General features: G+C 44.2%; 1 protein-coding gene across 1 annotated transcript in view; it reads right to left on the bottom strand.

The window, feature by feature from the left end:
- spop (speckle type BTB/POZ protein) overlaps positions 1-10,100 on the bottom strand; it is a 350,668-nt gene extending 340,568 nt beyond the window's left edge. Inside the window, exon 1 of the mRNA XM_070864474.1 lies at positions 9,919-10,100. The gene's annotated coding sequence lies outside the window, so the exon portion shown is untranslated. The remainder of the gene's footprint in view (positions 1-9,918) is intronic.
- Between the last annotated feature and the right edge of the window lie 3,784 nt (positions 10,101-13,884).

Raw genomic sequence — 13,884 nt, 5'->3', positions numbered from 1 at the left:
GACTACGCTCCAAAAGTACTTCATTGGCTGTAAAGCGCTTTGAGACGTCCGCTGGTTGTGAAAGGCGCTGTAAAATTATAAGTCTCTTTATTCTTTCTAATTAAAAAAGCTTGTATGATCACATCGCAAGCATCAATCATTCAGGATCGACATCATCACCGTAAGCAATGTTCAATGTACCAGAGTCATAGACAGCACAGACACAGAACACGCCCTCATCAACTCCAAGAAATGGATACATGGACTGATTGGAGCATCATTTTGGAGTTCTGTTGATAATTATAAGCCATCTGATGCCCTAATTTTAGTTGTAGCTTTTTTTTATTTCTCTATTGATTCTGTTTTATTTTAATTTTTCTGTCTCCCTGTTCTTCCCTGTGTGGTCTGCTATTAGCATCCGGCAGATCCTGAGATGCAGAGGCATTAATGAGTACAGATTAGAAAAGTGCAGGCTCTAGAGTATTGAAGGCAGTAACTTCACTGAGTTATTAAATTGTACAGGATATTACTAGAAATAAAACAATAGAATATGACCACAGCGTATAAATTTAAATGAGTGAAAAGTAAATGTAAACAAATATTAGCAAGAATTATTTACAACAACTTATATTTATATAGCGCCATTAACACAATAAAATGTCCCAAGGCACTTCTTAGGAGCGTTATAAAACCAAATTTGACACCAAGCCACAGAAGAAGATATTAGGACAAATGAGAGAGTCAGGTTTTAAGGAGCGTCTTAAAGGAGGAAAACGAGGCGGAGAGGTTTAGGGAGGGAATTCCAGAGCCTAGGGCCTGGGCAGCTGCAGGCACGGCCACCGATGGTGGGGCAATTAAAATAGGGAATGTTCAAGTGGCCAGAATTTGAGGAGTGCAGATATCTCAGAGGGTTGTGGGGCTGGAGGTGATTACAGAGATAGAGAGGGGTGAGGCCATGCAGGGATTTGAAAACAAGGACGAGAACGTTAAAATCGAGGCGTTGCTTAACCGGGGAGCCAATGTAGGGGCTGATGGGTGAATGGGACTTGGTGCGAGTTAGGACATGAGCAGCAGAGTTTTGGATGACCTCAAGTTTACAAAGGGTAGAATGTGGTAAGCCAGCCAGGAGTGCGTTGGAATAGTCAAGTCTAGAGATAATAAAAGGCTCAAAGACTCCAGAGTAATAAATGCTTGAAATAATCTGCCAGGCCGAATGATAGAGGCAGAAACATTAGACACTCAAAATACAGCTTGATACTATAATGGGAGAGTCGGGCTACAAAAGGGATGAACTTCAATCTGTGTCATGGTCTTACCTTTTCTTATATTCTTATGTAACCCTGCTGCTCATGTAAGAGAGTCTTCAGGCTACAACTGAACAAAATACAAAACAACAGCCGTGCAGAGCCATCTAGTCAGGGTAGTAATCACTGGCTGTAGCAGTGGTGTTTTTCATGGCTGTTGCTGCCAGAATTCTATATAAGAGGAGGAGGGAGCCTGTTCCTGTTAACTGCTTGTCTTCACTGCCATTCAGAATTATGCAGTTCACCGAAGTATACCCTTGAGAGGAGCTAATATTCTCCAGCTAATCGCCTGTGCTTCCCACTGCATTGACACCAAACAGAAGGTCGGTAAGTACAAGACACCTTGTGCCTGCCAAAATGGATGCAATTTATATTACAAAGTAAATTATAATTTCGATCCTACCCAACCAATTGAAACTGGAGCATTCAAATTAAAAGAAAGACTTGCATTTATATACAGCGCCTGTCACGACCTGGACGTCTCAAAGTGCTTTTACAGCCAATGAAGTTCTTTTGGAGTGTAGTCACTGTTGTAATGTGGGAAACGCGGCAGCCAATTTGCGCAAATTAACTGAAAACTGTGGGAGCCAAAATTGCTCCGCTGGGGCGCTAACCATGCGGACGTGGGTGAGTTATGGCCCGGGCGGGAAGGCCAGTCCCCGGTGTGGGATCGCCCTTTGCATCCCTCAAACAAGGCGCTGTCTCAGGCACTCTACCCCATTGGAGAAGAGCTCCCAAGTGTTAGTGTGGCACCTGATTCAGTACTGTCGAAGCGATAGGCTATAAGAATAGAATCATCATCATAGGCAGTCCCTCAAAACGAGGATGACTTGCTTTCACGCCAAAAAAGGATGAGTTCACGGGTGTTTCATTGAAGGACCTAATATTCCAGGTCCCGAACTACATCCTGAAGGGTGGAAGATGCCTGTGTGTGGATTTTTTTAACGTGTGGTGGCCATTGCACACCAGCCACCACACGGGCTTGACCGAGCTAGCTCTTGGTCCAGTGGCAAGGATTAACCAAGACGACTGGAGACCTGCTGTGCTACATGGATCTAGTGCGGCACATAGAAGGTATATTAGTGATCCAGCAAGTGTTTACCTGTTGAAAATCAACATGACGTCACATGCACAGTGTTGGCACAGAGATGCATTGTTCTTCACAAGAGACATCACAGGTGCTCACCCATGGTACCCGGCTCAGCAAGCTTCCAATGTCAACAGTGCCACCAGGTTGGATGTAGATATTAAATGTTGCCTCTGCCACGAATAGAGCCTCTCTGGATTCTGGTGAAAGGCTACAGCCAAAATATTAATCCATCTTTCTGTTTTAGATGCTGTGCATTTCCAGAATTGTCAGTTATCATTACAACCTTTCATGTTCTTTTCTTTTAGATTAATTTGCTGAATCAATTACTGATGGGGCATGTCCTCCTGTTGATGGCGATCCCAATGCAGCATTGGTACCAGGCAGTGAGCAGTCACCATCAATGCTCCCCTTAAGCTGCGCAGCTGTCTGAAGTTCCCACGCAGCTGGTTCACGGGCTTTTAAATGCAAAAATCACGCATGTGCAGAATTTATGAATGTACCACGTGGCCCCTTTAAGGGGCCGGGCCGACCAAAAAGGAATTTGAGGGAACATTGGTCACCACCTATACATTAGTTACAATTCGGTGCCCAGGCTTAAATTTTCAATACATTGAATCATAGAATCATAGAAAAATTATGACACAGAAGGAGGCCATTCGGCCCGTCGTGTCCGTGCCGGTCGAAAAAGAGTTACCCAGCCTAATGCCACCTTCCAGCACTAATTCCGTAGACCTGTAGGCCACAGCTCTTTAAGTGCACATCCAAGTACTTTTTAAATTTGATGAGGGTTGCTACCTCAGGCAGTGAGTTCCATACTCCCACCACCCTCTGGAGGGAGCGGTCCCTTCGGAACGTTGAGAGGGGAGGGGAGGGTAACATGTGATTGGTGATGGGATCACGCTGGAGGTGGCAGAAATGGCGGAGGATGATTCGCTGAACGTGGAGGCTGGTGGGGTGAAAGGTGAGGACAAGGGGAACCCTGTTGTGGTTCTGAGAGGGAGGGGCATGGGTGTATTCATTGCTCAGCTAATAAAGGACGGGATCTGTATGCCTTTTTAACTACCTTATCAACCTGCCTGCTACCTTTATGGACCTGTGGACATATACTCCAAGGTCCCTCTGTATATCTTATTATATATAAATTTGGGGTGAGCCTGTGGTGATCATCACCCACTTCTGATTTCTAGTTCCTGCACAACACAACTAAACCCCTCTTTTGTTTTAGAAATCTCCACAGGACTGGATGAAGTCTTTCTCTCCGTTATACAGAACTCCGGCCATTTATTTTCTTGCAATCAGGGATACCAATTTGCGTGTCATTTTTTTCAAGAACATGATTTTGACATGTCCAATCCAACCTTACCATCTGGAGTCAGTTATCAATGCCAGCTTCATTGTGAGCAAGGACACTGATCTCTGACATCAAAGAGCATCCCAACAGACAGCGCTTCAAGTGAAAGCTGTTAAAATAAGTTCTTCATGAAGTTAATGAGAAAAGCTTTTTTATATAAATCTCTACAATAAAGAAATAAAGTGTCTGTTTGAATGTACTCATGTTCTTATTTATTTTCTGGATGGTCCATGGTAACTGTGATATATTCTCTATGACATCACAAACACACACATACAAGATAGCTCTACAGGAACTTGACAGGTGACCTAGTCACATGATGCTTTTATCGTATTTACATCAGCAGTTACATCACCACAGTAGTTCACTAGGTGGAGCAGTAGTTCACTAGGTGGAGCTCTATATTATACTTCTCCCTCCTTAATGAAGAAGTAATCATAAAATAATCATCATGCATAACGTACATGGTTATACACAACAAAAGATATGGACTTATTTTGCCATATATACAAATCAAACTTAACCACTGTTTTTCTGCTTCAAATAGGATACCTTCACTCTCAAACAGAAATTCCCAAACTTGGTGTCAAACTTAGACTCATTCTAGGCTGAATCTGAGGAGAGTTTTTCTCCAAGGGTAGCCCTTGATTTACATTTGAATTCTCTACAACTTCCAACTATTTGTCTGCCTGACTCTGACTCAGACTTAAATTCTAACTTTCTCTTGGACTTGTTTCTAATACATCTGATGAAAGATTTCCTACTGGTACGCTACTTGTAACAAGACTTTCTGACTTATCAGAAATAATCGAATCATTCCAACTTTCAACTCCTTCCACGTCTGTAGGTAAAATCTGATCAACGTGAACAAACCTAACCTTTCCATGATCAAACATCTTGACCAAATATGTGCGAGGGCCACATATCTTCACTATTCTTCCGGGTAACCACTTTAACCATTTATGGTGATGGCTCTTCACTCTAACCTTCTAATTCAATTTCACACCTTCTCATACTCTACCTCTATCATGATTCTCTTTCTGTCTTAATTGTTTCTCTTCTACTGTGTCAAGTTCGGCTTCAACAACGAGAACCTGGTTCATGGCTGTCGTTTGAGAAAAAACTCTGCTAAGGTTCTACTAGTAGTTGTATGAGGAGTATTGCGATAAGTAATTAGAAAGTTGGCTCATTTGTGGTCTACCGACAACTGTCATTTCTTTGGATTTGGATCCAACACTTGCTTGATGAGGGCACGTTATACAATTTGTACTGTGTGCTCTGCTACACCATTTGTAGCAGGGTGGTACAGTGGAACCTTGGTGTGTTTCACACCATTTTTGCTCATGAACTGTGCAAATTCTTCTCAACAAAATTGCGGCCCATTATCAAACACAATTTCTTCTGGGAGGCCATATGAAGAAAACAATCTTTGCAAATTATCGAGTGTTTTACTTGTTATTTTCAGCATCGGAAACTCCTCTACCCACTTCAAATGGGCATCAATCACCATGAACATTAGTTGTCCTTTTGGCTCAGCAAATCTACATGTAACCTTTGCCACACCCGGGAGACCATTTCCATGGCTGTAATAGTAATGATGGTGGTTTCTTGCTTACCGAATCTGCATCAGTGGTGTTCTTTGGCTTGAGGGGAACAAGCACATTTCAGGGTTTCACACACCTCGGGGCCTGCTTCAGTCAGGAAAATAGCCCGTTTTCTTTCTAACACCACCCAGTTACAGTTTTCATCATCAGAGACTTCAATGCTACTATTTGCAGTGAAAACATTTCTAGCCGCTCCACATACGTTCCGAACATCTCTCGGTCGCAATGGAACTCGCCCAAGTGCCCAATTATTCTCATAGGCGCAGTCATTTGGACTCCGGCAATGTCAACTGTGTGCTTAAAGTTTACCTTGCATTTTTAGCTGTGCTGCAAAACAAAAAACCTCTCCAAGTCTTTTTGTTGTTTCGCTGGATTAATCACCAACAAAAATTTCAGCTAGGGAATCCAATTATCCTATCCTCATTAGTCAATGTGATATATTCTCTACGACATCACAAACACACACATACAAGATGGCTCCACAGCAACTTGTCAGATGACTTAGTCACATGATGCTTTTAGTGTGTTTACATCAGCAGTTGCATTACCACAGTAGTCCACTAGGTGGAGCAGGAGAGCTCTATATTACTGTAACCATGGGGTATTGGCGGTCATTTGTTTAACAGCGACCACTTAGATTCGAGACTCAGATTCTACAACAAGCACAGAAGGTAGCAATTATGGCTGCAAAAGTTGAAATAGTTCTGATCATTAAAAAGCTGAAATTGAGGTATCTGTAAGCATTTTAAAAAATAATGGAAATTTTACCAAATCAAAGGCCTGAGCATGATTAATGTCTCAAGATCATCCTGGGGTTAAATTTATGTGCAAACTGAGCCAGAGGCACTTGCTGCTAAGGCCGACCCAATCTAGTTGGTTTAATTTTAACCTGTCGATCAACCAGTAAAATAAATTGAGGGACTGCCTATGATGATAATGAAAATAAATTTGAACAATGAGTGTCCACATGAATGTGCCTATTTGAGCATGAGTCTGTCTGTATGTAATATGCACATGTAGCTGAGAGTGTGTATACCTGCACGTATACAAGATTGTGTGCACGTGACCTGCGTGTACATGGAGTTTATTGTGTATGACAAACACCAAGCAAAGGGTGCAAATCTAGAGAAAGCAAACACCTTTTCTCACTGTGGACATGGAGTGCGAGCTTCAGATTCTCCCAGGTCTGGTAGTGCACAGACTAGGTGCAGGGAAAGGGTCTGCTATTTCGCTCCAGCAATGTTTAATCACAGCCTCAAAAAAAGCATTCTCTGCTGCACCAGTGTAATATTTCCATTTCCCACATAAGCCATTTTAACCAATGCAAAAGACACAAGTTAATGCCAACTTGTGCTGAATAATATATACCGTATATACTCGCGTATCCTACGATCTCACGTATCATGCGACCCCTAAATTTTCGTCCCCAAAACATGATTTGATCATATATCTCATGTATCATGCGAGTCACTTTTTTGAGATACCAGATGCCACTAGGCTAGGCTTTCAAACAAGTTTAACAAGTACCCAACACGTAACAAGTACCCTAACACATAACAACGATCGAATACAGACCTTAACAACCGAATCATGAAACATCGAGTGGATTCTGTTGTGAAAGCTGTTGGCGAATCGAACACCGATATAGCAATCATTCCAGCTGGCTTGACTTGCGTCGTTCAGCCACTTGACGTATCCATTAATAAGCCATTTAAAGACAATATAAGAAAGAAATGGAATGACTGGATGATGGAAGGAGAGAAATCATTTACGAAGGGAGGGAATATGAAGGCTCCGGATTTGCCTCGACTGTGTTTGCGGGTAAAAGAAGCATGGGCTGAGATAGATGGAGATTTGATTGTTAAAGCCTCTAATAATGCAGCAAACTTCAGAGGGAGTTGTGGGTGGCGATCTCTAGACCACAGCAAAAGATACAGTACAAGTGACAATAGAGGCTGCAATCCAGCCCAGGAGATACCTGCCGAGATTCAGCGTGGATACGGTCTGCTTAACAGCCTAACAGCCTAATCTTGGCCAGCACTTCACACCCGCAAATTTTGTATCTCGCGTATCATGCTACCCCCCCAAATTTAGGTTACAATTTAGGTCTTCAAAAGTTGCATGATACGCGAGTATATACGGTAATTTTGTGCCAATGACTTGTTTCCACTGGAAACTTGATAGAAATTCCACCTAGAGCGAATTTCACATCTGACGAAACTTTTATCCCATCTGTTTGGATTTGAAGCCAGACCCCCCCCCCCCCAAAGGGAAAAGGATTGGGTAGCAATTCTTTGCGTGACACCACCTAATCCCTTATACTACCATTTCCAAGTAACAATATAAGTATGTTTGATTTGCAGACCATTGTGACTCTACTCACACACCCATTCCAACTCCAATATGCTTTATAAAAGGCAATATGTTGAAAAATACTTGGTTCAGGAGATGCAGCCCAATCGTTGGAGCCATTTCCTTTGTCACTCAACAGTTTTCTCATTATAGAAATGAAATTCAGATGGTCTGAGGAGAATATAGCAGAACAATTATCTCATCAAAAAAACACATATGCTGCAGGTATGCAATCGCAGCAAACATCTTCGTTTTTAATTTAGCAGGACAGCATGTAATATTCCTCTGCCCACCTTCCTCAATCCCAGCTGTAGTTATGAGAATCTTCCTCTGTAGCGAGACCTTCAATATTCCTGTCAGGTAATGTTCTGTATGTTTGGAAATCAGTCATTCATTAGAACAGATTCTGCTATGCTGTGCCTTTTTGCTCACCGGAGTGGGTAGCGAGTTTTAATGTCAGCTTTTTGCCTATGTAAATCGGAGGATCGTGAATAAAATAAATAGCTAATTACTCACAACTAAGTACCGACTGGAGATCAAACAGACTGCTGCTGAAATCAAGAAGAAGAACTCTGCCCATTGATACAGCCAACAGATGCACCGTGCTGATTGTGCACAACTTATTGTGTTGCTTCGACACTCATTAGCAATTCAGTCCATAATTTGCATTCAACTTCACACTTCAAATCTCCAAGTAATGTAGCTAATGTATATTAATTTCCAAACCTTAGTTATTGCTATTGGAACCAAGAGTATTTAAGAATGCCCAGAGCTGCCAATGGTAAGTCATTAGGTGCGAGCAACACACACTTTGATTTATAAATGTGAATTATTTTTATGCCTGATGATCACATGAAATAAGTTGAGGCAATCTTAGCCTTGCTCCTCATGGGCATGTGCCCCCAGCACAAGACTGCTGTAATTCTACACTAATCGGCGCTAAATTGGCAACTGCATGGAAGGAGGCAAGAGATAGATAAATACCTCATGGGTGCAGTAGGAAGTGCTCTTCAGATGTATGGCTGATTTAATGTTGTTTGAACAGAGTAGAGCGAGTTTTAATTTACATCCAACTGCAGTATACCACACCATACCAGGCCTGAACGTGTTTGATCCTGACGGAAGTGTCAGAAGTGCTCAGCACTAACATCCCTCAGCTCGATGAACAGCAGCTTTTTTGAAACAAAAAGCTTAACAAATAAATACACTGGGCTGGAATTTCCGGTCCTTTCCGCCCATCGAACCCGTGCCGGCTCTCTGCAAGTGCACCTCCACTAGTCCCACTCTCCCGCCCTTTCCCCATAGCCCTGCAATTTTTTAATTTCCATTACTCATCCAATTCCCTTTTGAAAGCCACGATTGAGTCTGCCTGCCCTACCCTTTTCAGGCAGTGCATTCCAGATCCTAACCACTCGCTGTGTTACAAAAGTTTTTACATATGTCGCCTTTGCCAATTACCTTAAATCTGTGTCCTCTGGTTCTCGACCCTTCTGCCAATGGGAACAGTTTCTATCTACTGTCCAGACCCTCATGTTTTTGAACACCTCTATCAAATCTCCTCTCAATCTTCTCTGCTCCCAACTTCTCCAATCTATCCATGTAACAGATGTCCCTCATCCCTGGAATCATTCTCGCAAATATTTTCTGCCCCCATCCTTCACATCCTTCCTAAAGTGCAATGCCTAGAATTGGACACAATACTCCAGTACCAATATCCTATTCCAATTCATTGTTCCACAGGATCTCAAAACTCTTGAACTCCTTACCTCTCTTAATCTTCCCTTCATTTTCCTATCTAAAAGCCTTAAACACTAGTCAGAGCGTCACCTGATTAATCCTTTTCTCCTATTCTTTCTGACCTTGAAGGTGCCCTACACTATCGGCCTTGGCCCTGAACCTGGCTTTCTCAATAAAACAAATAAAGAAAGAGTTAACACATTTTGCTGCTTATTTCTGTAGCTTAAGCCAAAGATCTTCCAGTTTCACATGCAATTATTTGTCAGACTATCCAGGCACACCGCCCAGGTAAATAACATTATTAAGATGGCATTAAAAGATCAAGCCATGGAGCTCGAATTATTGGTCATAAATCCCTACTTGGCCCACCATATATAATGTTATTTTATGAACTGTAAACAATTTATTTTTTGTAACAATTTAAACTGGTTTCAAACATATGTTAAATAACAATGCGATTTCAAACAACTTATTCTTTGGGGCCGAAATTGGTGGCCTTACCGCCTACTGCCGCTGACATTCCTCTGGCCAAGCCGCTCAGTGCCACTTTCGTCGTGACCTGGAGCGGGCGGGAGGGGAGAACCACCGGGAAGCGCCCGCCGCTGATCAGCGGACAGCCGATGCGCGAAAGTAGACACCGAGATGCCAGATTAGGGTGGGCAGGAGTCGACGGCAGGACGGCAGTAGACCGCTGAGTGCAGGCAGCTTTGTCCTCAACGGGAAGTGTGAAGATGCTGTAAAAAAAAGGTTAGTGAAGTTTATTTGAATTATTTCCTTACAGGGTACTTATCTGGATGGGGTCCCCTGAAGGTCGTCACATGTTTTTATTGTTTGCTTTTGATGCTTTTTATTTGCAGCTCTTCGACCCTCCGCGGGCCCGACTCCATCCTCGGCGGCACTTGGGCGGCAAGCGCCTCTGCCACCACTGCCACCCAGATTGGCGACGTACGTCACAGATTTGCCACCCGCCAACCTTCGAGGGACTTTGCTGATGAAAACCCCGCCCAAAGAACCGTCAGAGACCTCGGCGGCCATCGGCGGTCCCTTGGGCGGCCCTTGGGCGGGTGGGGCCCTTCATCAAATTCGGGACAATGTTATTCAGGGAAAAATAGGTCAAAATTATTGTCCGACTGTTTACTGCCAGACAGGCTTCTGACCGCAAGCATTTCTACGAATTTACCTGGTGGTCCGGGAGGTTTGGCGACTTGTGGTCCTGGGCCTTTACGCGAAGGCCTGCGTATCCCGGGGACGCATTGGTTTAGCAAGCTTTCCTGGGATCACGTAGGCCAGCCCAACCAATCCATGTAGGGGGATCCCCATCCATACTTCCGTGAGTTCTGTATATACGGAATCACCATAAGTGTGAATGGGAATACCCCCAAAAAGCCTCACATATTTCAAATTAATACATTTGCCAGAGTTTAATCAGAAATTAATAAAAATGGAATTTAATTAATTATTTGAAACAAAAATGTAATTTTTTGAAAAATAAATGTACATATTTTAAAGGATCTAAAAATAAACTTACCTTATTTACTCGGATTTGAAATGATTAAGTTATTTTTTAAAGGTATTTTTCTATACTTTAAGGGGTAGCAGTTGCCCTCCGCACGAAACGGGGCGCACCCTCCTTTTTTTGAAGTTTGCGACGGAGATGCCATCGATATTCGGCATTTTGACCTTTTTTTTGGCTCGGGGCGGAGGTCGTGGTGGCTGCAGGGAGTAAGTACCCTTGCAGCGGGTCCACTGTCCCAACCAGTCATCAGTGTCGGGCCGTGCTGACACGCCACAATGACTCTCCCCTTCAGTTAAAGGGGAGGGGCCCTGTGAGCTCGGCCTACTTTTAAGTTCGGTCCACTGGGCCACCAGGGAGAGTTTCGGCCCGGCTAGCGGCCTGGAACTCAAGAGGGGGTGTCGGGCTGTCTGTTGGTGGCCCGGCCGAACCCGGGGGCATAATTGTCGGCCTGACCTGGCAATTAAAATAATATGGCGGCTGCGGCAGTGCGTCCTCCCCTTTAAGCTACAGAGTCCATTGACACAAAAAGATCTCGGGCTGCTCCCGCCGGGCAAATACCGGGAAAGGGGCAATTTCCCGAGGGGCAATTTTGCGACTGGGTCCCCGCCGGTCGGTAAGGGGTCGGCACGTGCACACCGCGACGGGAAAACGGGTCCCGAGCCCCGCTCCAAAACTCACGAAGGGCAATTTACAAAATGGCAGCCGCTCCGCGGAGAGTCAGCGGCCATTCCGCGCCGCCCCATGGCCACCGCTATCAGGCAGCCAGAGGCCTTATCGGGAGGGGCAGTTTCGGCCCCTAATAGTCTTAGGTTGATAAAAGTAGGCCTTACACCTGCTTTAATCAGTTGTAAGAATTTGAAGGGCATTCGCTGGGCAGGAGTTGGGCAAATAGCCGTGGAGGCCCATTAGTTTCGGATGCGGTGAATCTGACAGATCACAAGTTCCGGATTTAGGCGCATGCGCTTCACATACCTAAACCCAGAACTTGCAAGGACCCCACGAGAGCTTACGCACCTGGGGAGTGCAAATCCAGGTCCAATATATTCTGTTTATAAAAGTAAATGCTGGGTCTATGTGACTATTTGTAGGCTTGTTGGCAATGTCTATCTATGTGCTGTATACTAAAATTATTTTTCTTATTAATTTGATTTTTTTAATCGTAAATAGGAGTTTGCACATACACAACTTGTTAATGTATCCACAATTAATATCAGCACACACTTTACACAGAGCAGGGCAAAGGAGGAGCATGCAACTAGAATAGTGTTATTTTTCCTTCTCTCTTTCTAAATTGCAGCTTATTTCAAAAATGTTCTTTCATTCTCAGCTGTGGGACTCGAGTTAGAAATTAGTAAATTTAAAGTAAGGATAGCAGGTGAAACATTTTCACCCAAAGGGTACGACAGTTGTGGAATAAGTTATCCGTGAAGCCCATTGAAACAGATGGTAGAAGTGGGTTTGAGAGACAATTAGATGTCCTGCTGAAGATAAGGCGAGGTGGTGTGGGGGATGTTGATCTCTGAAAAGGGGCAGTCTTGTTTGGGCTTAAAGGTCCTCTCGTGTTCCTAAAATTCTTAGGGGGAAATATTTGTATGCGCCATCAGAATTACCCGTGTCACCGTTAACTCGGGTTATTGGCCACAGCGCTACTGTAGAAAGATTGGCTCTGGGGATTGACGGTGCGCAGGCCAGCGCTAACTTACCGTGCAACACCCTTGAGGTAACATTAATGGAGGCCTCCAACCCGAAGTTCCCATCCACAGTTGGCATTGCTGCTTCTTACAGCCTGTGGGAGTGAGGCTGTGGAGTTCGCAAGGCATTGTGGGCAATTAAAGGGGCTTTGAATTAAAGGGGCAAAGCAATCAAAACTGATAAAAATTTAAATCAAGTGGAAAAAATGCATTTTTATCCCTTAATGCCTTTCAAAAAAACATGTACATTAAAAAAAAATTCCAAATGGCAGTCTGCAGCTCCTCAAGCTGAATTCCACAACTAAAAAAATGGTAAGCAGTTCGAGCAGTCAGTCGAGGAGGAGGGAGCTCGGAGCAGCGCGAGTCCGGGGTCGGCGAGAGGCGTACTTGTACAGCTGCAGGGAGAAGGCAAAAAAGAAGTGGAAAGAAACAGAAAGGTGACGTCACAGCCTAGGGGGTAAGTGATTGGCTGGTGATTGGTGAGTAGTTTTTCTTTTTCTTCTTACATTAGTCAGTAACTTTTATCATTGTTGTTGCCAATTTAAGTGTATCTAAGGGTAAAGTCATGGCAGGAGAGCTCGGTCGGGTGCTATGCTCCTCCTGTACCATGTGGGAACTCAGCGACACTTCCGATGTCCCTGATGACTATGTGTGCAGGAAGTGTATCCACCTCGAGCTCCTGATGGTCCGCGTTGCGGAATTGGAGCTGAGGGTGGATTCACTCTGGAGCATCCACGATGCTGAGAATAACGTGAGTAGCACCTGTAGTGAGTTGGTCTTACCGCAGGGAAAGGGTCCACAGCCAGATAGGGAATGGAAGACCAGCAGGAAGGGTAGTGCAAGGAAGGTAGTGCAGGGGTCCCCTGTGGTCATCCCCCTGCAAAACAGATACACCACTTTGAGTACTGTTGGGGGGGATGACTCATCAGGGGAGGGCAGCAGCAGCCAAGTTCATGGCACCGTGGCTGGCTCTGCTGCACAGGAGGGCAAGAAAAAGAGTGGGAGCGCGATAGTGATAGGGGATTCAATGGTGAGGGGAATAGATAGGCGTTTCTGCGGCCGCGACCGAGACTCCAGGATGGTATGTTGCCTCCCTGGTGCAAGGGTCAAGGATGTCTCGGAGCGGGTGCAGGACATTCTGAAATGGGAGGGAAAACAACCAGTTGTCGTGGTGCACATTGGTACCAACGATATAGGTAAAAAAAGGGATGAAATCCTACAAAACGAATTTAAGGAGCTAGGAGCTAAATTAAAAAGTAG

This window comes from Pristiophorus japonicus, chromosome 21 (genome assembly GCF_044704955.1).
Source record: "Pristiophorus japonicus isolate sPriJap1 chromosome 21, sPriJap1.hap1, whole genome shotgun sequence".
In the NCBI taxonomy this organism is placed as follows: Eukaryota; Metazoa; Chordata; class Chondrichthyes; family Pristiophoridae; genus Pristiophorus; species Pristiophorus japonicus.
Note: the sequence above shows the minus strand (reverse complement) of the source record. Positions and strands in the feature narration are given on the sequence as shown.